Raw genomic sequence first — 16,513 nt, forward strand, 5'->3', positions numbered from 1 at the left:
TGACATTTCTGGTTTAAAGAAAATAAACTCAACAACCTTTGGATTTTGATCAGAAACATTTCGTGTCTCAGAAGTGTGTGCGCTGCCAGACCAGTGTGCCCTTGGCAGTGAAGTAATTTTTTATTCTTGTTCACCCATCAGAAGCAGCAGAGCAAGGTGGACAAAGGTTGCCAGGAGCAGATCTTAGCCCTTATAAAAGGAGGACTCCTATTCTACAAATATAAAGAACCCATTTCTGTTCCTCAAAAGTCAGAAGATCCAGTACTTCCATCTGCCTCAGGGGCAAAAATTTTTCCCAAGCCTTATTACAATATAATCTGGGAGGAATTTCTGCAATACAAAGAATGGTTTGGAATGAGTCTCATTTAATCCTGAATCTTTCTTTTAAAGTTTAGGTTATTAACAAATATGGGCAGCCAAATGAAACTCCAGCAGAGAAATGCCTGGGAGAGCTCACCAACTGCATTGCAGTGGCTCTGTGAGGGTCAGGCATCCTCCATTGCTCCACATTGTGTTTGTGCATTTTCAAGAATACATTAGCTTTACCCCTGAACAGTACTTACTAGGTAGAAATGCAAAATAGAAATCATGCTTCTTAGAGTGGTCTTGTTGTATGCCCTTTCTACCTGGTGTGGTTTCCTTTGTCTTTAAAACACAATGAAAATTCACATTGATTGCCTTGAGAGTTACAAAGCAGCTTCACAGAATCACTGTGATGCTTGGCATTGAAGGACATTCCTGAATTATTCCTGCTTTCTATCTCTGATGCAAGGCCAGCAACTTCAGCAGGTGGCTGGTATGGCAGTATCCCTGTTCACCATCTCTGCATCGAGCTGTAAAGGTCTGGTTTAGGAATCAGTTAGAAGAAGGTGTTGGTGAACAATGAAGACTGACCATCCTTTTCAGGAACATCACAGTAACCCAAAGGTGTGCCTGCTGTTGACTCCTATGCTGGACAGACATTGCCAGCAGGTGCTTTATATCCCTCATCATCAGGAACTCTGGCAGTGACCCGAGGCTCTGTGGAAGGCAGCATGCAGTGTCCTGCTTCCTGTCTGTGTGTCTACGTACCTGTACCTGCCCAGGATGCTGGGGTTCACCAGGGTGGCACAGCGCCCAGTGTGGGACCTAGCATTGCTCAGAGCTGGAAGATTGTCAAGAGAGGGAACGGTTCAAAAGAGAAACAGGTTTGGGAGAAAGCAGCTAGACCTTGAAAACAGAGGTGTTGAAATGTTTGTTTCTGAAACTAGTCAGCAGAGCTTGAAGGGCAGATGTTGTTTCCTGGTAGGGTTGTGTGGATGCACAGTGAGAGGTGGAGATCAAGTAGGGTAAATGCCCTTTGTACATTAACCTGATCAACAGCTGTGGGAAATCCTGCCATGACCCATATTTATGTCCATAGTTTATTTTTATCTATTTACCTCTCAGTTTAAGCAAGATGGGACTGGATGTCTCCTCATAGAGGACTCATGTCTGGTCTCAGCTACGTCCTGAGAGTGTTCAGGAGCTCATGGTTCCAGCAGCATTATATGAGGATTTATGCTGGCAAGGTGAAAGTCAGAATCCGGCCCTGCCACCCCTCCTTCTTCTTGTAGAAACCTTTTTGATTTGTAGCTTGCCCATGAGTCCATGCAACTCCATTTTGCTTCTCTCTTCTTTGAAAAAATCCCCACAATCTAATTTTTACTCTGATCCCAGGGCCTAAGGTGCCACCCCAAAATAAGAATGTATCCTCCCTTCCCCAGGTCCCGGGAAGTTGTTTTCCTCTGCCTTCTGCAGTGCAGGTTAAGCCAATGCCAGCTCTGGTCTCGGGAGATTCCCTGCAACCCCCACTTGCCTCGCTCCGTCGCCGGCAGCTTTTTCATTATTTATTTAATGTCTTGTACCGTAAATAATGGTGACTTTATGGTTATTAGGAACGGGTTAAGGTACATGCGGGCAGCACCAGGCTGCCTTCAAAAGGAACAGGCCCGGCATAAAATGTTGCGATAATTGCTTTACTGCTGAGTGCTTGGTCTTTATTTTGTGTCCGATTTGTCTCTTAAGCCAGCGTAACATTCTCCCCGCTGCAGGAGAATGCAGAGAGCAAATTGAAGGTCTGAGCGTGAACAATGCAACATGGTGCACTGCTGGGTTTTTCTTTTCTTTCCTCTTTCTTCGTTCCTCTCTCGACCTCCCTCCAGTCATCTCTGCTCCCCCTCCCCCTCCAGCCTCGTCTCCCTCTCTGCCGCTCTGACTCTTCCACCTCTTGGCACCCTGTTTATGGCAGGTGAGATGGGAGCTGGGAAGCTGGCAGGTCTTCTTCAAAAGAAAAGAAAAAAATATAACAGTGGGAAGTACCTTCTTATACAAAGCCAGCCATGTCCTTCAGCCCAAAGCACGTGTCCCAACCCAAAAATAATGATGACTTTTCCACAGTGGTAAGAACAGCCACAGGCACAGCAGCTAAGGATACTCCTGGGTGCCCACACCTGCATGGCAGCTGCCCACGCACCAGGTGTGCCAAGGAAGAGACAGAAGGGAACAGGTCATGGAAGTAGGTGGGCTTTTAAAACAGCTCCCAAGGTACTGGGGCCTGGAGTATGTTTGTGTCATCCTGCTGTACAGGATAATTACCCAGTTAGAAGTAATTGCATATGATGTTGTGGTTTCATTTGTGATTTTTCTAAGGTGAAGCTCCACTTTCCCTCCTCTTAACCACAGAAGGCCACTGTGGTTGCCTTTGACAATGGGAGCTTTCTGGAGCAGGGCAGCCGTGGTTGGTGCATCAGCCATCCCGAGGATGATGCAGCTCTTTTCCCACCTGTGTGTTCTTTCCTGGCCTGAAACCATCAGAATTGCTTTCCCCTAAGATTTGTTTTTGGTAGAGGGCTAAACCAAGTGCCAGCCTTCTTCTAGTGTGGCACCGCAAGTTGGCTCTAGGCTGCTCCTGTGACCTTGACAAAGCTGCTTAGTTTTCCTTGACCTCAGTTATCCTGGCTGTGAAATGCCATCACTGGCCCAAATTTGCCTGATTCTGAGTCTCTGTTTAATAATTGTCCAGAAAGTGCTGTACCAGAGGGACAGAGAGCTGTCAGAGGCAGGTGGAAGTGAAGAATGCAGTTTCTCATCTAATCTCTGTTTGAAGAAAAATCATTGCTTATTGACATGGCCTTGTGGACTCCTCTGGAGTGCCTGAGTCTCCTTCATAATGGAGGAACTTGCTCTGGTTGGAAAGTCAGCAGTTTCCTGGTTATGCAGTATGTGCTGGCAGGATGGGATGGGGTGATGGGAGCTGGCCTGATACCGAGCAGTTGAACAGTCATTTTTTCACACCTTTCTAGCAGTGTTGGGGACAGTGAAATACTTGCTTTACCAGGAGAAAACAGAGAAATGAGATTCAATTGTAAACAAGTCCACAGCCTTCTCCTGAATTCTTGATCAGTATTCTGAGAAGTTCAGAATCCCTCTCATTTGTGATTGAACTTTTATGCCTTATATACCATATCTCTGGTATGGAGAATTTAAACCAAAATATATCCTCCAGGCAGGTGTCATATTTGAAAAAGCTTCAGTATGAATTTTACTCTGGATTTAAAATTTGGCTGTTACCCCAAGGGCAACAGCAACCTGCTGAGAAGTTCATGTGGGCAAAAATTCAACTTTTTGATTTGCACTCTCTTCATGCCTTAGCTAGAAATAGGTGCTTACCTGAAATTTAAATTGAAGGAGTTTTACCTTTGCTGGGCCTCTGGAAAATATGATTAGCAGAGCAAATTATTGCACAAAACAAAAGCTGTTGGTTGTTTTTTTTTTCCCTTCACAAGGATCTAGGAATTATTTCATTCAGAAAGTGCTAATCATCAATTTAAGCTTAAGAATCAATGGGTTGTAGCCGTGGCAAAAGCCAAATCAATGCTGAAAATCTGACCCATGGATAGGTTTGGTCCCCTTTCTCACACTCCCCACCTGCCTTCCTTTCCCCACCCTCTGTCCCCTAGAGCAGCGACTGAGGAATTAATAAGGCATAAGGGGAAATATGAATGAATTGGGCTGAGCGAGAGAAGGAAGAGCAGGAGGAAGGATTTGCTCTTTGTATCTGAACAGCTTTAATTAGCTGGTTTTTAGTCTCTTTGGTTTGGTTGCTTGTAAGGGTAATCCAGTTAAAGAGAGTGCCTTTCATCTCTGTTAGACTTTTCTCAGCAGAGAGGGATGGGTGAGCTGTGCTGGAGCACAGGGTGCTCTGGGCAGGTGGGAGCCGAGGCCACCCCAAACCTCAAATGTGATTGTTCCTACAGGGCTGCTGCCTTTAAAAACAACTAAAATAACCCAGCTCTGGTACAGCCTTCTAGCTAGCCACGAAAGTCAGCGGTAAAATGGCCAATGTGCTTCTCTGGGCTTAATGTGTCCTGTTTTCTGACCCCGAAACGTTTTCTTTATGAAAGGATCAAGTTGGGAGCATTGTCCCAGCGCCTTGAAAAGAGCTGCACAGAATGCTCTTTTGTGTTAAGTTGCTTTTTTTTTTTTTTTTTGCCACTGCCTGCTGTGTTTTTTTCCTCCCCCTCCCTCCTGCCTGATGGGGGGAGAGGCTGGGACGGACAGTGATACAGACAGAGACTGTCTTGATGAACCATCTGTGCCACAGTGTAATCCAGTGGAGCTGAAAAATTAAACAGCAGTTTCAATTAACTTTGTCTCTCTGGCTCTTTTTTCTTCTTCTTCTTCTTGGGGAGAAGTTTTATTTTAACCCCTTGGAAGCTATTGGTATGGAGAGGATATCAGTGTGGGCAGGGCACATGTGAAAACACACACCTGAAATCAGGACAGTGTCCATGAAACTCAGCATCCTGTCTGGTGCAGGACACGCTGGCTGCAGTAGAGAATGGGTCCGCAGGGCATGTAATTTTGGAATAAATGGACCACAGGGGAACTTTTTCTTACTTGGTTGAAAGCATGTGTACTCCTTTAAAAAATGACACTGACAGTTTTTGTTTACTTTTGTTGCTATAACCCAGGATGTTTCCATTATCCTGTTTAAGTGGGGTTTTTTCCTCTCTTGGATTCTAGCCTCAGCCTTACAGCAAGGAATCGCAGGGTTTAACTGTATGTTGTCTATAACTATTGCCTTTTTATCAGTTGTAAGGGGGTTTTTGCCATTCATATTTTTTATTTATTTCCCTTCTTCCTTTACCAGAGAAAAGCGTAGTAGATGTTATTTTATTAAAACTACTCCTGCTCCCTCTTTCATATGCCCTTTGTGACCATTTCTACTTCTCTTCTACAGAAATTTTATTCTTTTTGGGGAAAAGATTACTCCCAACTTTGGATGGTGGCTATGGTTCATGTGAACATTTCTGTTTGCAGCAGAGTTTGGCATCCCTGCTACTGGTGCATGTGTGGGTCACCCAGCTTGTGGTTACCATGGCTTTTTAGGGAGAATCTGGCTTTTTCCTGCCGATGACTCTGGCTGTCTTATATGCATTTAGAAAACCCAAAAAAGTTGTCAGCCAGTCATTGAGCTGAGAGTATTTGCCTTTGGAGGAGGCTTCCTGTGAGGGATTTCTTAAATTGTGGCTGTCAGAACACAGTCCTTAGTTTGGGAACTGTTTCCAGCATGTTGCTGGATACTGAAATGGGGGTTTGCTCATCTGTAATCCCCATGGCCCTCTTTTGGCCTCTTTTAGAGACATCACCAATGTTTTGCCCTCCCCTCCTCTGGCAGAGCAGTTGGGTAATTCTCATACTATTTTGTTCTTAGAAGCTCCCTTTAAATCCAAAGGACTGTCAATACTTCACTAGGGAGATGAATATATTTAGTACTTTATTTTGAAGGAGAAATAAAGCACAAGCCTGCCACAGTAACCAGGTAACCAGCATCATGGCAGAGTCTGGTCCATAAGTTGGAAATCCAGACTGCTCCCTGTTTTCAGTGGAGCTGAGGAGGATATCCAGCCCTGTCACTCCCACATTCCCTCACTTTCATCTCTCTGGGCCTGGGAACTTGAATTCTTTTAACCTGTGTGCTGTGCACACATAGAGGCAGTCTCGCAGCGCCTCACTCCTCCAGCTCATCTCTTGCCTTCCCCCTCAAACATGTAGCAACTTCCCAGAGCCCTCCCAGCTCTACACCCTCCTCCTCATCAGCCTTCCTCCTCAGCAAGTTCTCTTCTCCTGCACTTGTAGCACAGCAGCAGTAACTTTTCCCCAGCAGTGTTCTCAGGGAAAGACCCATGAGGATGGCCCCATGCCTGCTTCGTCTCCCAGAGCTCACACTGGGGGCATGGAGGTGGCAGAGGGGTGGGGTGCAGAACCTGGGCCCAGTTGTTGTCCTTGGCTATTGAACACTCCAGGATCCCATCCACAGCTTTGCCAGCTGAAGGATAGGGAGGGAGGGAGGACTTTTGCTTCGCACCAGAACAAATTCAGGTGGTTCCCAGACCCAATCTGTGGGAGCTGGGACAAGCGGGATGTGGGTGACAGCAGAGCAACAGCTCTGCAGCCTGTGCACCTCTGCATCTTGCAGCTGGGTAGGCCCAGACAAAGCAAAAAATATACCCCACCTCGCCAATGTCCTCAATCCACTGACTTCTGCAGCCAGAAGGGGACGTTTTTGAGGATTGTGGATCCCCTTGAGTCCCCCATTGCAGCTAGAGCTTGTCACTTCCGAGGCTGGCAGACAAGCAGGGGATCAGCCACCGGCAGCAGCGCCTCAGTGCCCACTGCCCCGCGGCCTTCACCCTGCGCCCTCTCCGGCGAGCCAGCCAGAGGGTCTCCCCCTCCGTGTGGGCAGCTTCCCGGTTACCAGGGGCTGCTGCTGGCATGACAGGGGGGAAGAATACTCAGCAAATTGCTTTGCTGCACATCTTAAAGCGACCCTTGATTTGATTTAAACAAAAACAAAAGGGGGCTGGTGGAAAGCGGGGCAATTGGCGGGCGCAGCCCTTCTTCTGTGTCTCACTCACACAGACTCGCATAAGTGACAGCTCAGTGGGCCGCTGTTGAGCGCTTTCATTGCACTGGCTCAGCCTTTAGCTCAGGAAAGCCAAAGTGTCTGTCACTGTGTCCCTCTCCGGCCCCCCCCACGCCTTTTCTTTTGCTTTTCCCTTTCTTTCCCTCCCCCTCTCCGCAGAGGAATGGGCGAGACCTTTGCATTCAGAAGGAGGATGGCTCTGTGAGGTCTCACGGAGGGTGGAAATCGCTTTAGCAAAGTTGATGTTTCTTTGTTTAGGGGCAAATTGTGCCCCTTCTCTGTGGCTCCAAGAGTTGCCAGATGCTGTCATCTGCAGGGGGTCCCCAGAGAGGGTGCGGGAGCCACAGAAGGAGAGGAAGGACTCTGGGTTGGGAGGGGAGGTGTTGCCTTTTCAGCGGATATGGTAGCAAGGATACAAGGGGGAACAGAGGAAGGTTTGGGAGATTTGTTGTCAGGGTCTGGGGAACTGCATGTGAGCAAGGGCCCAGAGAAGTGCCGCTGGTTGGAAAGGACATGTGCTCCTTCCTCACATCCTGGGGCTGTGAGCTCCATGCAGTTTGAGTACAGGCTCTCTCTGGATGCTTTGGTCTGAGTTTCTGCTGTTATTTGATACCACATCAGATTCCCATGTTGCTTCTACCTCCAGCCTTGACCAAAATGGAGCCCTAGGACTGAATTAACTGGCACTGAGGGAGATGGATTGGGTATTGTATTTCAGTGTCTCTAGTTCATTTTATTGGAGCTGACCATATCCAGCTCTCTTAGCAAACTAGAGTAGATCCATTCCTTGGTTTTCACATGAACCTCAAACAGAATGTAGGATAGTGGGTTCAATAAAAATCACTGAACAGCATCAAGGAACACACAGGGTGTTTGGAGATGTGATGATGGGTGTGATGGGGCAGACCCTCTTACTGCTCATCCTGGAATCACCCACTGCAGACAACTGCAGACACTGCTCTCCCTCTCTCAGCATCCCGGGGAGGAGCTGACTCAAAAGCACCAGCAGAGTTTTGAGAACATGCCTAGTAGCCCTCCTCTGATGTCCAGGCATGTGGTGTTGTCCAGTTGTGGCCAAGTGTGAATGTGTTTGGGATGATACAGTCTCCTGAGCTCCTGGACCAGGGCTGCTCCTACTTTGACAAGTGAGCAGCCCTCTCAAGCGCCTGTCCCTCACCATCCTTTGTGAGCTGTTTGACACCCTTGCTGAGCTCTCCTCCCAGATGTGTGCATGGTCTTGTGTGCTCTCATCTCTGAGAGTCAGAGCGTGGTCACCTCAGCTCTCCTCAGCTGGTCATCCTTCTTGGGCATGATCCTGCAGTCTCTGCCTTGATGGCAGCAGATGTCAGATCCGTGTACCTCTGAGGATGTTCTCAGATCACTTCCAGGCTCAATGCCAGCACTTTGGGTGAAGAGGCTGGTCGGTGTTTGGAAGCAGATGGGGTGGCTGCTTTAGCAGCAAATTGCTGTAAACCGTGGCATGGGGAGTGTGACGTGGAACGTGAATTTCGTCTTGTGTGCTGCTCCCAACAGTCATTCTCTGTGTTCTCCATTCCCACGGGCAATGTCAGGCTCAGCACAGGTCTGCTTTGGCAGAAGTAAAGGGAAGAAAATATCTCCCCTGTGAGGGTTAAGGAGAGTGACTTTTGGGGTGATCCTGCAGAGTACTCCTGCCAGCCCCCAATTCATACGCCTTGGCTGTGCTGAACACTTTCTCTTGATTCTTTTGGCAACCTCACAGTTAAAAACTTTACCAGTTTCTTTCTCTTTTTCCCTTCCTTCCTTTTCAGAGCTGACAGGGGCAAAATAAAGGCTTTATTTTTTTTTAAACAATTTTGTTCCTTCTGGGAGTGATGGAGCGAGAGTGAGTGAAGATTATAGCTCTGTGTGCCGAAGACCTTCATAATGGGGGGAGAAGCAGTGACATAATGGGAACCTAATGGCAGTAATTGGCCCTGGTTTTGACAGGGCCTATATCACAGCTCAGGAGAAAAAGAGATGTTTAAAGTAAAAATTTACACAAAATTATACGGTTTGGGGGGTGAAAACGGCTGTTTGGTTTTTATCTCTCCTTTTTTCCCATTCCTCTGGGGACATTGCCTTGCACTGTGTTTGTGTGTACATGTGTTTTCATGTCCATCACTTAATCAAAGTCAGAATGCGGGTCCCTGAACAAGAGAGCCCTCTGCGCGACGCCCAGGTTTTTAAAGCTCTGGGTCAGATGCTGAAAGCCAGCACAGCTGTAGTCTCCTTCAGGAGAAGTGGGACATGGGGACCCCACTGAGATTTCTCTGAGGCTCGGCCATGTCAAGGCTGGTGGCACAGAAAGCAGGGAGCACGGTGGGGCACAGATGCCAGAGCAGAAAAGAGGAGCTATGGGCAGGGATGTCTTTCTTGTTGCCTTGCGCACCATTGAGTGAGATTCCTTCTACCTTTCTGCACCTCTATTTGTAGGGGCTTGAAGAGCCCCTAAAAGCCTGCCCAAAGAGAGGATGGTGAAAAGGACATACATCCAGCAAGAAGGATAGGTGTGTGAAGGATATACAGTGAAAAAGAATGTACATCCAGGGAAGGGCAGCCCTGAGTCCGGAAGCTGCTCTGCTGTCCCCTTGGCCTCGGCTCACTGTGCTTCCTTTAATGTTCACTCTGGTATGCAGACATCAGAGGTCCACAATATCTCACCCAGCCTCAGAGCCTTTGAACCTCCTTCCCTGTATGTAGCCACAGGGAAGGAGGTTCAAAGGAGGTTCCATTTTCCCAGCCCTAGACAGCTCCTTGATTATCTTCCAGGATCTCTTGCTGCTTCAGTCCAGGTCATCTCTTCCTCTCTCCAGCACCGTGGTACTTGGGGACAATGTTCTTTCTCCCACACGGCCATGTCAGCACCAGCCAAAGTAAAATGCTGGTCCAAGCTCTGATCCCTTTGCAGGCTTGGACCACACTGCATGTTTTTTGTTGCCATTCACAGTGCATGCTGAAGTCCAGCTTGATGTCTTCTACCATGCTCCAACTTGATGTCCCCAAACATCACCCAGGTCTTCTCTGCTGTTGCAACTTCCATGCACATTTTCTTACTCAACACATCTTAGTCTACTTTTCCCTTGGAATAGCTAGGGAATAGTGTGTGCTGATGAAAGACTCTCTACCAGGGGATTGCACACTTAGCCAGAAAGGGGCCACAGGACCAGAGCTGTGACTGCAAACAGAAGCTTGGAAGTGTGGCACCAAAAGCATTTGTGTGTTTCTGTGAAATTTCATATTCACTCTTGGGACAGAGACTCAGACTTGTACAAGACCCTGGAGATGCCTTCAAGAAGTGAGTGCACCCACCACACATGGTTGTGCCAGCTCAGTGACAAAGTGCATCACTGCAATTTGGATCACAAAGCTATTCTAGAAGATACGGAGATGTTTCTAGAGAGCACTGAGTGACAAATTCCTCTGTCTTTAAGCTGGATTTAGCACAAAGGGCTGTGGTCTTATGAACAAAAGATGTTCAGTTGGGATGCAGGTCTGCAGGTTGGTTTGTTTGTTGAAAAGGTCCCAATTCTTTCACTATCCTGTCTTTAGGACCTCAAAATGTGTGTAGTAAATCATATCAAGGCTTACCACATCCATCACCCAGTAAAAATTGGACAATATTCTTCAAGGACTGACCCCAAGGGAGCAGCCTGGATGCACAGCAGGTACATTTATCCCATGGGAATAACCAAAAGGAGCTTGTACACATCTTGTCCCCACTCTGACCAAAATTAAACCAGTAGTTTTGCAGTAGTACAATTTGAAAGAGACAAAGAGCTTAAAATGGGATCTCTCAGTAAAAATGGCTTAGGGCTGTTGTTACGCCACCATGTTAAGGGATCAATAGTCATTTGGACCAGACTGAGCAGAGAAAAAACTAATCTCAGCAAGCACCATTCCCTTTGTAGCTGGGTTGGAAGTGGTGTGCCATGGTCCTGGAGAGTAACCTGGGCTCACTGGGCACTTGGTGAATTTGCAGGCTTCAAGTGGCCCACTCTGGTGTGACGTTTTGAGAATAAATAAATTGATCTATCCTCTGAGCTGTGAGCAGTTGTCTGTTCTTCACTGAAGTCAAATGACAGTCACGACACAGAAGCTCTATGCTGATCCACCAGGCCCACACAGATCACCCACTGCCATGGTCTGCCTGGAGAAGGTCTTACCTTGGCTCAACTCCTGCAGCCGCCTCAGCTCCCCACAGCTACCAGAGAGAACAGAGAATTTGCTTAACTCCAGTTGAGAAATGCCAGTGCAAAGTCCCAGCACCTGTACTGCTGGCTGGTTGTGGAGAAGTCCTTTTAACACTAAAGGCTGAGCATAGCTGTAACTGTTCCCAGTGCTTGCTTTGCTTTAATCTGGGGTACTTCTCTGCTCACCCCACCGTTGAGCTCATGTGTGAGAATGTGTGTGCCTGTGCGCATGCACCTGACTGACCTTAAACAAGTGTGCAAAACTCGTTTGCCTCCCCAGCTCAAAGGCTGCAGAGCTGCTGGGGACCTTGGAGGGCAGGGGGAAGGCAACATCTGTTCAAAACAAAACAGTGCCTCCTGCTAAATGGCCTAGAAAGCTCTTGCAAGTGGGGTGCTGGGTGGAGACTCCAGCGCTGGGAATGTTTTGTCTGGAGGAGCTGGGATCGGAGGTGGGTGTCCATAGGGGCTCCCACATCCTGAGAATGAGCCACATCTGGGGAAGTCGTTTGGCTGGTGCTGATGGTTCCCCAGCGCTCTTGGCTTTAATGACTCGTGATGCCGCAAGAAGTGGTCCTGTAATGGCCATTCCATGCTTGGCCGAGGGGCACGTGCTCTGCCCCCACACCGCTGTGTTTTCTCACTCCCACAGGGGACCAGGCACCTTCCGCTCTCCAACTGCCCCAGGCAGGGCCACCTGGAGACCCTAGTGCCTTCAGGAAGGGTCTGGGGGATTTGCAGGTTGCAGTAAGGTGTGCTGTTGGTGGTCATCCGGGTATTTGTTCTGGCTCTGCAGTACCCATCACCAGTGCTGGACTGGTGTTAATTGTCCCTGCATGCAGAAGGCTCAGAGGTGCTGGCTAAGCTGGGATGTGGATGCAGACCCAGGAGCTTAAGTCTGATCATGAATCTGCTGCTAATACTGGTAGGGAGGAGGGCAGCATCCTGACCTGGAGCAACAGTCTTGGCTGTTCCACTGCCTGGGAGCTGAATTTTCAGTGAAGATATTATCTTTATGTCATTGCCTATAGGAGGACTGACTAAAGCCTCAAGACACTAGCATCATCCTTGCCTTCAGGAACTTATATGGGACGAAGCACCCCCAAACATGGCCCTGTGGTCACATGGCCCTTCTTACTGTGCAGCTGAGAGGTGGTGATGGCACTTGTCTCCCTTGTCCCTGCCAGACTTCCACAGATTTCCATTCAGAAAAGTCCCTGGCTTGGACCTTGCACCCTTCAAATGGCCTGTAGAAATCTAGGCAATCCTGTTAGCCCAGCAGCCGGCCAGGCCTACCCCCGTGACCATTTTCAGCTCTTCTGAGAAAGGAGAATTGCTGTGGGATTTGTCCTGCTGGGAAGCAAATTAGTGATCTGTTTAATCCAGCACCTTGCCTGCAATGGTGAGCAGAGCTCAGTACTCCAGCAAGTCTAAGTGCTTTGCAGTTGACAGTTTGGGGTTGTTCCCCTCCAGTCCATGTGCCACTAACTAATAGGCTTCAGCTGAAATCCCCTGGCTGCATGGCAAAACCTAAGGTAACATTCCCTCGACCAGAAGTTGCCTACTTCTGCCTTGTTGCTCAGTGGTGCTCCTGTGGCTTTTCTACTGTCCAAGTACCATCATTATTCCTCCTTGGGAGGGTTTTGGTGGGCCCCAGTGTAGTTTCAAGTGGTATGTGCACATGGAGGGTGGGACTCTGCCTTCCTCTTGTCAGCCTTGGCATAGAAGCTGAAGCCCAAGAGGAGCCAAGGATAATGCAGCTGGCACTACACAAAGTGTGCATCCCAGCTCTCCTGCAGCCTCTGAGGATGCTGCTGACCTTGCCACGTGTATGGGGCTGCAGTGGGCTGATCCTGTCTCACTGCTCCAGTCTCTCTTAAGCCCAGAGTGCAGAGTGCCATGGCTGAGTACCCACAAGTCATTTTGTGTGCAGACACAATGTTCTTCAGGTTCCAGCTGCGGTGAAGGACAGAGAGGCAGGGTCATTGCCTGGTGCCTCTGGACTTTCTCCTTGGTTGCGCTGGTTTGAGTCTGCTGCAGTCTGTTCCCACCTATGCTGTCTTGACAATGTCCAGAACTGTTTCTGGAGCAGTCAACCTGCACTATTGACTGTTTCCTTCTTCCTTGCCTCCTGCCCCTGGTGTGGGTCACCTTCCTTTGGTGATGTCTCCTCCTTTCCACCCAGACCCTGGCAGAAGGTTTGTTTTCATGTGAAACTAAATGCAAAGCCAGGACATAACTATCAATGAGCTTTGCATGTGCATTTGGGCCACTTGCAGGGTTCAAGACCCTGCTTAGCCCCAGGTTGCAGCATCCGGTATCCCATCCTGGCAGGAGCCTGTCCGCTATGCCAGTGGGGAGCAGGGAATTCCCTCCCTCTGGCTGCCTTGCGCAGCAAGCGCTCATAAAGCCGCAGGTGTGGGATGTTTGTTATTTAGTCTACAGCCTGGTATGTGACAGTTTCTTTTCTACTCGGAGTGGTTTCAGATAATTAGTACATTATGATTCTACCACCTTGAGTGGGGGAGAGAGGAGGGGGCAGCCCACCCTCAGACTACTTGTAATTTCACATCCTGTGTTTTATGGACCCGAACTGTTTGGGGCGGGGAGTTGGATGGGGGGGGATCAGAGAGCAAACAGCAAATCCTTCCCCCATCTTCACCATCCACCAAACCCCGGGGTTGTTAGGGTGGCCAAATGTTATTTTGCAGAGTTGTAACCGGCTTAATTCAAAGATGTTTGTTTGCGCTTTTTTTCCCCCTCTTTTTTTTTTCATTTTAAGGCCTGAATGCCTTAAAAAAGGAAGAATGAAAAACAAGATGCTCTTTTTCCCGGCCTGTCCATGCTCCCCTCTCCCTTTTTATTACACGCTTATCGCTTCTTTCCCTCCTGCTTTTGAAATTGATTTCCTTTCCTTTCTCCCCTATTCAGGGCCTAAACGCTGAATGTTCGATATTTCATTTGAGGCCGCTAATCGCATTACCACCCTTGACGTTTTACAGATATCATATTATGGGCGCAAATTTGGCAAATTATTAGCGTTGTAATGTATAGCTTGTCAAAGGTATTTAAGACACTAAGAGCCCTGGGCTTATCAGGGTTCGCAGAGAGCTCTCGTTGAGCTTTTGAAATGCAGAGAGCCGGTTATAAAACACACTGTGACTCTCTTTTCAGCTTGTAAAAAAAGAGAGTGTGAGAGAGGGAAAGGAGGGGGAAAAATATCATCCGTCTATCAGGGTCTTCTAGGGCTGATAACAAGCAAAATTCTTCTCTGTGGGTTTCACTGGAAATGTGAGAAGCTTTTAAAACATTTCACAAGCTGTCTGGGAAAGAGGAAAAAATCTTTATTGAAAGGATGTAGCAATCTTTTTACTGAGGTCTATTTATCTCCTGGGAACAAGCTGTAAGTAGGAGTTCCCCTCCCCACAACTGGACGGGTTTGGGGAGGGAGTTTGGGGTCCTTCAGTGCTTCTGTGGTGACTCCTCCTGGCCCAGCCCTGGATGCTGGGGCTGGAAATGGGTCCCAGCAGCCCTCCTTCACCCTGATCGGCCGGGATGCTTGTTCCACACCCTGCTTGCCAGCTGCAGGAGAGAGAATGAGGGAAACCCCTTCCTGGGTGCCCCAGAGCAGCTTTGGGCTAGGCAGAGCAGGACAGAGACAGTGTTGGCATTTGCTCAGTAACCCTCTCCCAAGGGGAGGTGTTTCCTCTACGATCAGTTTATTAAAATGGTTTTAAGTCCTTTTAAAGCCCTGTGGGGGATTTGTGCCTTTCCTTGGTGTCGAGATGTGAGCGTGTGTGTTCCCCCCTCTCTTTTCAGACCGAGGGAGGAGGGGGCATGGCAGCGCTGGGTCACATTTTGCTCCCAATATTGTGATGCTAACAAGCTGTGGAGTTCGCCAAGGCGAAGCGGGGTGACAGGGCTGGCGTGATTCACTCCCCGCTGGCAGCAGAATGGATATCATGTGTCTTATTACGGAGTTAGACAGACAGAGCCCCACCACTGAGAGCTGTCAGTCCTGCCTCCGCTTGACAAAAACAAGCCATAAATAAGCAAATGCTTCGCAGCAAGGGGGCGTGTTTGTGTGTGTGTGTGTGTGTGTGTGTGTGTGTGTGTGTGTGTGTGTGTGTGAAAGAGAGGAAGAATGGCTCTGTGTGAAATACCCATGGGGGCTGCGTTTGCAACCCCTGTTTGTAAGAGGGAAAATGGGTGGGATTTATGCCACTGGGTCTCCACAGAAGAGAATGTCCGTCTTCCCATCGCCTTGTGTGTTTGGAAACATCCTTGTGTACACCAGGCAGCGCACATCTGGGTCAGAGCGTGCCAGCACAGTGGGTGTGCAAGCATGGTCACAACTGTTTGGGAGGCAGTGTCAGCAGGAGGGGTAGTGGGAGGGTTCCTGTTGCAGAGGTATTTTACCGTGAGGACATAGTAGGATGCTGAGGTTGGTAGAAGCTTTAAAAGTACCTGTTGCACACTCATGTTGGCCTATCTGCAATGCTGGTGTTGTGGGACGATGCAAAGCAGTAGGTTCAGAGAGCACAGAGCATCTCTGAAAAGAGCTGAGCAGGGGTGCAGGGATGTAGTGCCCATCGTGTTCAGCAAGCTCTGCCAGCACCTATTAAGATAGGAGAACATGCAGCTCTCAAGGGCAGGGAGCCTGTCTTGTCTGGGGCAGGAAGGATGCATGGTCTTGTCAGAGATATTCAAGACAGCATAAGTGAAGGACCCTGAGTCCATGTTCCTTCATGTGCCCTGTGATAGCTGCAGCCATGTCACCCATCCCTCCTGGGATGGAAACAGGGATTAGCACTCAGTGCCCTGTCTCTTCTGGTGAGTGAAGCATGTTTTCCTGGCAGCCCCGTGCAGTCCCCTTCTACTGTGGGTGCTCTGCTATTCACATCCTCCCAGCAGCTTTCAGCCTCTTCCCATTTTGTGGTGCCCCGGGGGTTTCCAGCCAAGGTGCAGAGCCCAGTGTCAGAGCATTATTTGATCCTCAGTTCGCTTTTCTTGTTCAACATTCCTGGGTAGCTGAGAAGTAATCCATGGACCCCTGGGGGCCACAGACCAAGGGCTGCAAATCCCTGCACTCTGCTTAAACCTGTCAGGTTTTGTAACTGCCCCTGTGCCTGTGGGAGGGCAGGGGATGCTGTCCTCTGACCAACCAGGTAAAACAGTGAACCACAAGATTTCCATGATTTTCAGTGCCATATAGAGCTGGTCAGTAGCTCTGTGCCATGAAGCAGTTTTGGGGCAGTGGTATGGGTTGGAAAGGCAGAAACATCAGCCACAGGGCAGGCAGCAGTGCACAGTCCAGAAAGGTGCTGGGAGCTGTGGTTTGTCTATTCTTGCAGAC

At 48.8% G+C, this 16,513-nt stretch overlaps 1 protein-coding gene across 4 annotated transcripts in view; it reads left to right on the forward strand.

The window, feature by feature from the left end:
* Positions 1-16,513, forward strand: part of RNF220 (ring finger protein 220) — a 210,053-nt gene that overhangs the window by 35,096 nt on the left and 158,444 nt on the right. The gene's annotated exons all lie outside the window — the stretch shown is intronic.

This window comes from Geospiza fortis, unplaced genomic scaffold, assembly GCF_000277835.1.
Source record: "Geospiza fortis unplaced genomic scaffold, GeoFor_1.0 scaffold333, whole genome shotgun sequence".
In the NCBI taxonomy this organism is placed as follows: domain Eukaryota; kingdom Metazoa; phylum Chordata; class Aves; order Passeriformes; family Thraupidae; genus Geospiza; species Geospiza fortis.